This window comes from Arachis hypogaea, chromosome 16, assembly GCF_003086295.3.
Source record: "Arachis hypogaea cultivar Tifrunner chromosome 16, arahy.Tifrunner.gnm2.J5K5, whole genome shotgun sequence".
NCBI lineage: Eukaryota > Viridiplantae > Streptophyta > Magnoliopsida > Fabales > Fabaceae > Arachis > Arachis hypogaea.
In genome coordinates this window covers 80,156,736-80,163,854 of record NC_092051.1, presented here as the reverse complement: position 1 = coordinate 80,163,854, position 7,119 = coordinate 80,156,736, and the positions used below count along the sequence as shown (strand labels likewise).

Genomic DNA, 7,119 nt, shown 5'->3' with positions numbered 1-7,119 from the left:
CAATAGGCTTCGATCTGAGGTCCAGACTTTTAGACAACAAGATGGTGAAACTCTCTACGAGGCATGGGAGAGATTCAAGGACTTGACAAGGAAATGCCCACCAAACATGTTCCATGATTGGGTGCAATTGCACATCTTCTATGATGGGCTCTCTTATGAATCAAGGAAGGCTGTAGACCATTCATCAGGAGGTTCATTGAACAAGAAAAAGACCGTGGAAGAAGCCATTGAAGTGATCGAGACAGTGGCTGAGAATGAGTACTACTATGCATCAGAAAGGCACAACACTAAGGGAGTCATGGAGCTGAACCATGTGGATACAATTCTAGCCCAAAACAAGGTGTTTGCCAAGCAACTAGCAGAGCTTACCAGGCAATTAGAAACAAAGCAAGTGGCTGCAATACACACACAAGATCAAAAAGAAGAAGGCATTGAAGGAGGTGATTGGGAAGAGGCCAATTATGTGGGAAACCAACAAAGGCAATCATATGATCCACACTCCAATACTTACAACCCAGGCTGGAGAAACCACCCAAACTTTGGGTGGGGAAACCAACAAACCCAACCACAAAACCACAAACCTTACAACCACAACCAACAAAACAATTCCTCATACCAAAACTCCAACCAAAGATCATACCAAGCCACACAAAACACTTACCCCCAATCATCATATCACGGCCAAAATAATCAACATACCCAACCTAATCCGAACCAACAATTTCAAGATCAATTAAACCGGATGGAAGGAATGCTTGCAACCATGAGCCAAGACATAATTGAATTGAAGGCTTTTAAGGAAGAAGTAAATTCTAACTTGCAAAACCAAGGAGCTGCCATCCAGAAGCTAGAAAATCAAATTTTGTATTTGACTAAGCAAGCCCCTGGGACAAGCAGTTCTCATGCTGCCAAGGCTATTGCAAGGGAGGAATGTAAGGCCATAACACTCAGAAGTGGAAAGAATCTAAAGGAGATTTCAAGGGAAACCACAGAGGATGAAGCAAAGGAAAATGTGAAAGACAAAGAACAAGGACAATCTGTTACACCGTTTGCAACAAAAGAAAAAGAAAAAGAGGTCTTGAAGCCTTATACACCTAAAGCACCTTATCCTCAACGTTTGATGAAAAGTGAAAAGGATGGCCAATTCTCCAGGTTCTTGGAGATTTTCAAGAAGCTTCAAATCAACATTCCCTTTGCTGAGGCAATAGAGCAAATGCCACTCTATGCAAAATTCTTAAAAGAATTAATGACCAAGAAGAGAAGCTGGAGAAATGAGGAAACTGTGTTGTTAACTGAAGAATGCAGTGCCATCATTCAGCACAAATTGCCTCAGAAATTGAAGGACCCAGGCAGTTTCCAAATCCCCTGTATTATAGGAGAAGTCATGGTGGAGAAGGCCTTGTGTGATTTAGGGGCCAGCATCAATTTGATGTCGCTAACAATGATGAGAAGAATGAAGATTGAAGAAGCCAAACCAACAAGAATGGCCCTCCAATTGGCAGATCGAACTTTTAAATTCCCTCATGGGATAGTTGAGGATTTGTTGGTGAAAGTGGGAGAATTTATATTTCCTGCTGATTTTGTGGTGTTAGATATGGAGGAAGAAGCCAAAGCTTCAATAATTCTGGGAAGACCCTTCCTAGCTACTGCTGGAGCCATCATAGATGTACAAAAGGGTGAACTCACCCTTAGACTCCATGATGAGAAATTGGTGTTTAATGTATTCAAGGCAATGAGCTATCCATCAGAATCACTAAGGGAATGCATGAGGGTTGATGTAGTGGACATTGCAGTACAAGAAACTTTTGAGGAAACAATAAAGGAAGTGGCAGAGGAGGAGTTCACCAAGGATATTGAAGTTAGTGATATCAAGGATGATGACACAACTATGCTAAGCAGGCCAGAGAAAGTGAAAGAAGAAAAGGAAGCACCAAAACCTGAGCTCAAAGCATTGCCCCCTAATCTCAAGTATGCATACTTGGGTAGTGATGAGAGTCACCCTGTTATCATTAGCTCGGCCTTGAGCCAAGAACAAGAAGAAGAATTGATCAAGGTGCTGCAAACTCATCAAGATGCCATTGGATGGACCCTAGCTGATTTGAAGGGGATAAGTTCATCCATATGCATGCATAAAATCTTGTTAGAAGAAGATGCTAGACCCTCCATTCAAGCTCAAAGAAGATTGAATCCCGTCATGAAAGAAGTGGTACAAAAGGAAGTGAGGAAGTTATGGCAGGCAGGGGTAATCTACCCCATTTCTGATAGCCCATGGGTTAGTCCCATCCATGTAGTGCCCAAGAAAGGTGGCATAACTGTGGTTCCAAATGAGAAGAACGAACTCATACCCACAAGAACCGTTACTGGATGGAGGATGTGCATAGACTACAGGAAACTTAATGAAGCCACCAGAAAAGATCATTTCCCACTCCCATTCATGGATCAGATGCTTGAAAGGCTTGCCGGACATGCTTACTATTGCTTCTTGGATGGATATTCGGGCTACAACCAAATAGTAGTTGATCCTAGTGATCAAGAGAAAATATCATTTGTTTGTCCATATGGAGTTTTTGCTTATAGACGCATGCCCTTTGGGTTGTGCAATGCACCTGCCACTTTCCAAAGATGCATGCTGTCCATCTTTTCGGACATGATTGAAAAATTTATTGAGGTCTTCATGGACGATTTTTCTGTGTTTGGGGATTCTTTTCCCAGCTGCCTACACCACCTTGCCTTGGTGCTTAAGAGGTGCCAAGAGACTAACCTAGTATTAAACTGGGAAAAGTGTCATTTCATGGTCACAGAAGGAATAGTCCTTGGCCACAAAATCTCTAATAGAGGCATGGAGGTGGACAGAGCTAAGGTGGAAATCATTGAAAAACTACCTCCACCTAGTAATGTCAAGGCAGTTAGAAGCTTTTTGGGACACGCTGGTTTTTACAGAAGGTTTATTAGAGACTTTTCTAAAATAGCAAAACCTTTGAGTAACTTGCTCGTCTCTGATACACCCTTTGTATTTGATAAAAATTGCATGCTAGCCTATGATCTTTTGAAGCAAAAACTTTCCTCTGCACCTATCATTGCCCCACCTGATTGGAACTTACCTTTTGAACTGATGTGTGATGCATCAGACCTTGCTATTGGGGCCGTGTTAGGACAAAGGAAAAACAATTTGGTGCATGTGATTTATTATGCCAGTAAAGTCTTGAATGCTAACCAAAAGAATTACACAACCACTGAAAAAGAACTCTTGGCAATAGTCTTTGCATTTGACAAATTTAGATCTTATCTCATTGGATCTAAAGTCATTGTCTTCACTGATCATTCAGCTTTAAAATATTTACTTGCTAAACAAGAATCTAAACCAAGACTTATTAGATGGGTTCTTTTGTTGCAGGAATTTGACATTGAAATCAAAGACAAGAAGGGTGTAGAAAACAAGGTGGCAGATCATTTATCAAGGATACCATGTGAAGAAGGAAGCACACAAAGCACACATGTAAATGAGTGCTTTCCTGATGAACAACTCATGGTAATTCACAAAGCACCCTGGTTTGCAGACATAGCAAATTTCAAGGCCACTGGGAGTTTACCTTTGGAATTTAACAAACATCAAAGGAAGAAATTGGTAAATGATGCCAAATACTTCATCTGGGACGAACCATACTTGTTCAAAAAATGTTCCGATGGCATACTCAGAAGATGCATATCCAAGGAAGAAGGAAGGGAAGTTTTATGGGACTGCCATGGCTCCACTTATGGAGGGCACTTTGCAGGAGAAAGAACAGCAGCTAAGGTGTTGCAGTGTGGTTTTTATTGGCCCACTATCTTCAAAGATGCAAAAGAATTAGTGAAGCACTGCCATGAATGCCAGAAAGCTGGGAACTTGCCAAGAAGAAATGAAATGCCACAACAATTCATTCTGGAACTTGAATTGTTTGATGTGTGGGGGATAGATTTCATGGGACCATTTCCCTCCTCATACTCAAACAATTACATTCTTGTGGCAGTAGACTATGTCTCCAAATGGGTTGAAGCAATAGCAACTCCAACCAATGATAATAAGGTAGTCATGAACTTCCTCAGAAAACACATTTTTTGCCGTTTTGGGGTTCCAAGAGCAATCATCAGTGATGGAGGAAGCCACTTCTGCAACAAACCATTAGAGGCATTGCTTCTAAAATATGGAGTCAAACACAGGGTAGCCACACCATACCATCCACAGACAAGTGGGCAAGCCGAAATATCTAACAGAGAACTCAAAAGAATCCTGGAAAAGACTGTGGGAACTTCAAGGAAGGACTGGTCGATTAAGCTAGATGATGCTCTTTGGGCATATAGGACAGCTTTCAAAACACCAATTGGAATGTCGCCTTACCAACTAGTATATGGAAAAGCTTGTCATCTGCCACTGGAGTTGGAGCACAAGGCATACTGGGCCTTGAAACTTCTGAACTTGGATAACAAAGCCGCTGGAGAAAGAAGGATGTTGCAAATTCAAGAGTTGGAAGAATTCAGAGCGGAAGCTTATGAGAATGCCAAAATTTACAAAGAAAGAGCAAAGAAGAAGCATGACAGCAACATAGCCCCAAGGAAATTTGAAGAAGGGCAAAAAGTATTGCTCTACAATTCTAGGCTGAAGCTATTTCCAGGGAAGCTAAAATCAAGGTGGTCTGGACCATTCCTTGTCACCAAGGTCTCCAATTATGGACAAGTAGAAATCATGGAAGAAAAGTCACAACGAACCTTCATTGTTAACGGTCAAAGACTCAAACATTACTTGGGAGATGTGGAGGAGAAGGACAAAGTTAAATATCACCTCAACTGAGGAAGCTGACCGTCAAGCTAATGACGTTAAAGAAGCGCTTGTTGGGAGGCAACCCAACCTGAGGTAATACCTTGTTGCTGTTTCTTTTATTTGTTTCAATAAAAAGGGTAAAGTAGTTTCTGTGCATTGCAAAGAATTAAGTTTGGTGTTTCACACCAAACAATGAATTCATGGATCCATAAGTCAAAGGGGAATGTGTGACTCTAAGTTTGGTGTTCCACCATAAAGATCAACTGAACACAACAACCTTTGAATTATGTGAAAGGAACAACTATTCTAAGCAGTCACAGAAATGCTTAAAACCCTTAGTAGCAACATCATTCCAAGATAACTCAAGGATTCAAAGAACACAGAGAAGTAAGTGGGAGACTAAGTTTGGTGTTCACACACCAACTTAAGAATCCGATGCTTACCCACACATAGTTGAGCTAACCACTTAAGTGCTTGAGGAGCAAGCAACTTCATTACTCTTTGCAGGAAAGGATACAAGAACCTTAAAGCATGAAGCAACATTTAGGAAGAAGAAGGAGAAATCAAAGTGTTTCCTGTCAACAAAGAGAAAACAAGGAATTTCACAAGGTGGTATTATTCCTTGATAATTCTTTAAAAAGGCCAAACAAAAGCATGCGTGTTCTGGTTTAAACTGTAAATGTTGAATCTTTTTGGAATGTGTAGTTTGTTTTAGTATGTCTGTTTGTTAATTGCTTTGAATAAAGTGAATGCCTAGATGTTTGGATATAACTTCACCTTCTTAAACAAGTGCGTGCCATGCTTGTTCTGTTTCAAAAATAAAAGAAAAGTTTGAACAAAAGTAACTTGGCTAAATTAGTGACAAATCAAGTAGAATTAAGTGGTGGTATGCATGCTTGATTGTTTAGTCACATCACAAAAATTAGAGTGTAGAATTATCATTTTTTATGTAGAAGTAAAAATTGTCTATGGATCTTGATGAATAAATGTCTTTGGCCATGAAAAAGAAAGAAAAAGGAGAAGAAAAAGCCACGGAAAAAGGCAACCAAAAAGCAAAAAAAATTGAGAAAATAAGCTAGGCACCAATGGTTTGAACTTCTGAGACAAATGCCTGTGGTGTTTTTGTATTAAGGATATGCTTGGATGAATAGGTTCTGAGGAGTGTTTCAACACTTGGTAACTTGGGTTAACTAACCCGGGATTATCAACCAAAAGTCCATTATCAAGAGCAACCTAAACACAAAACATTTAGTCACACAAAGAGGTGCTGGGCACCAATGTCTCAAGAAGAAATGTGAACTAAAATGCCTAAGGTGGATATGTGTAGTGCACTGATAAGAAAAAGAAAATGCCAAAGGCTTGTGCAACACATGACACTAAGCAAACAAGGAGCAAAAGAAGCTCCAAGAAAAAGAAAAGAAAACAAAAGAAAAGTGCGAAAGACATAAGAATAACAGGAGGCCATAGCAATTTTTGATGGATGCAATGAAAAAGTGATAATCCTACCTGATAAGTATGAAAAAGTGATGCTGCAACTTTCTGCATAGAACCCTTCTGATGAACTTCAAATGCTTGCTAATATAGCCAATGTAATTACTTTCTGTTCATACTTTCTTCTCAAATAACTCAGGACTTGCTTAGGGACAAGCAAGTATTAAGTTTGGTGTTGTGATGCCAAGGCATCATAGGCTAGTTTCACTAGCATTTTTCTGTTAGTTTTAGTTGTTTTATGCATTTTCTTGAGCTTAAAGTGACCAAAAATGGTAAATGTAGAACAAAGTAATGAACCATCCCAAACAATATGATTTTGATGCAAATTCCATGAGTTTTAGTTATATTACTTAAATGCTATGAATGAAAGATTTCTCATGGAATTTTGCAAGACTTTGATGCAATTGTTTGGATGATTTCAGGGAAGAAGAGGCTAAGCAAGGAAGCAACAAAATCAATAAAGGAAGCTTGAATATCACATGTGGAGTTTAAGTTCCAGTTTAAGCCTAAACTGGAGCTTAAACGCCAAAATCATGAAGGATAAGTAATGCTGGGATTGAAGTTTAACCTCCAGTTTGACCTCAAACTGGAGGTTAAACGCCAGAATGAAAAGCCTCACTTAAGGAGCACTCCACGTTTAACCTCCAGTTTGACCTCAAACTGGAGGTTAAACGCCAGAATGAGTATGCCACCCAGGAGGAGTTCCACGTTTAACCTCCAGTTTGACCTCAAACTGGAGGTTAAACGCCAGAACCAGGAAGAGTACCAGGGGCCATTCCACGTTTAAGCTCCAGTTTGACTCAAACTGGAGCTTAAACGTGTTCGATAGTTTC

At 40.0% G+C, this 7,119-nt stretch overlaps 1 non-coding gene across 1 annotated transcript; it reads right to left on the bottom strand.

The window, feature by feature from the left end:
- Nucleotides 1-4: 4 nt before the first annotated feature.
- On the bottom strand, nt 5-108 carry LOC112760109 (small nucleolar RNA R71). Its single transcript, XR_003180562.1, has one exon. It is a non-coding gene; the product is annotated as a small nucleolar RNA R71 (small nucleolar RNA).
- Nucleotides 109-7,119: the final 7,011 nt, after the last annotated feature.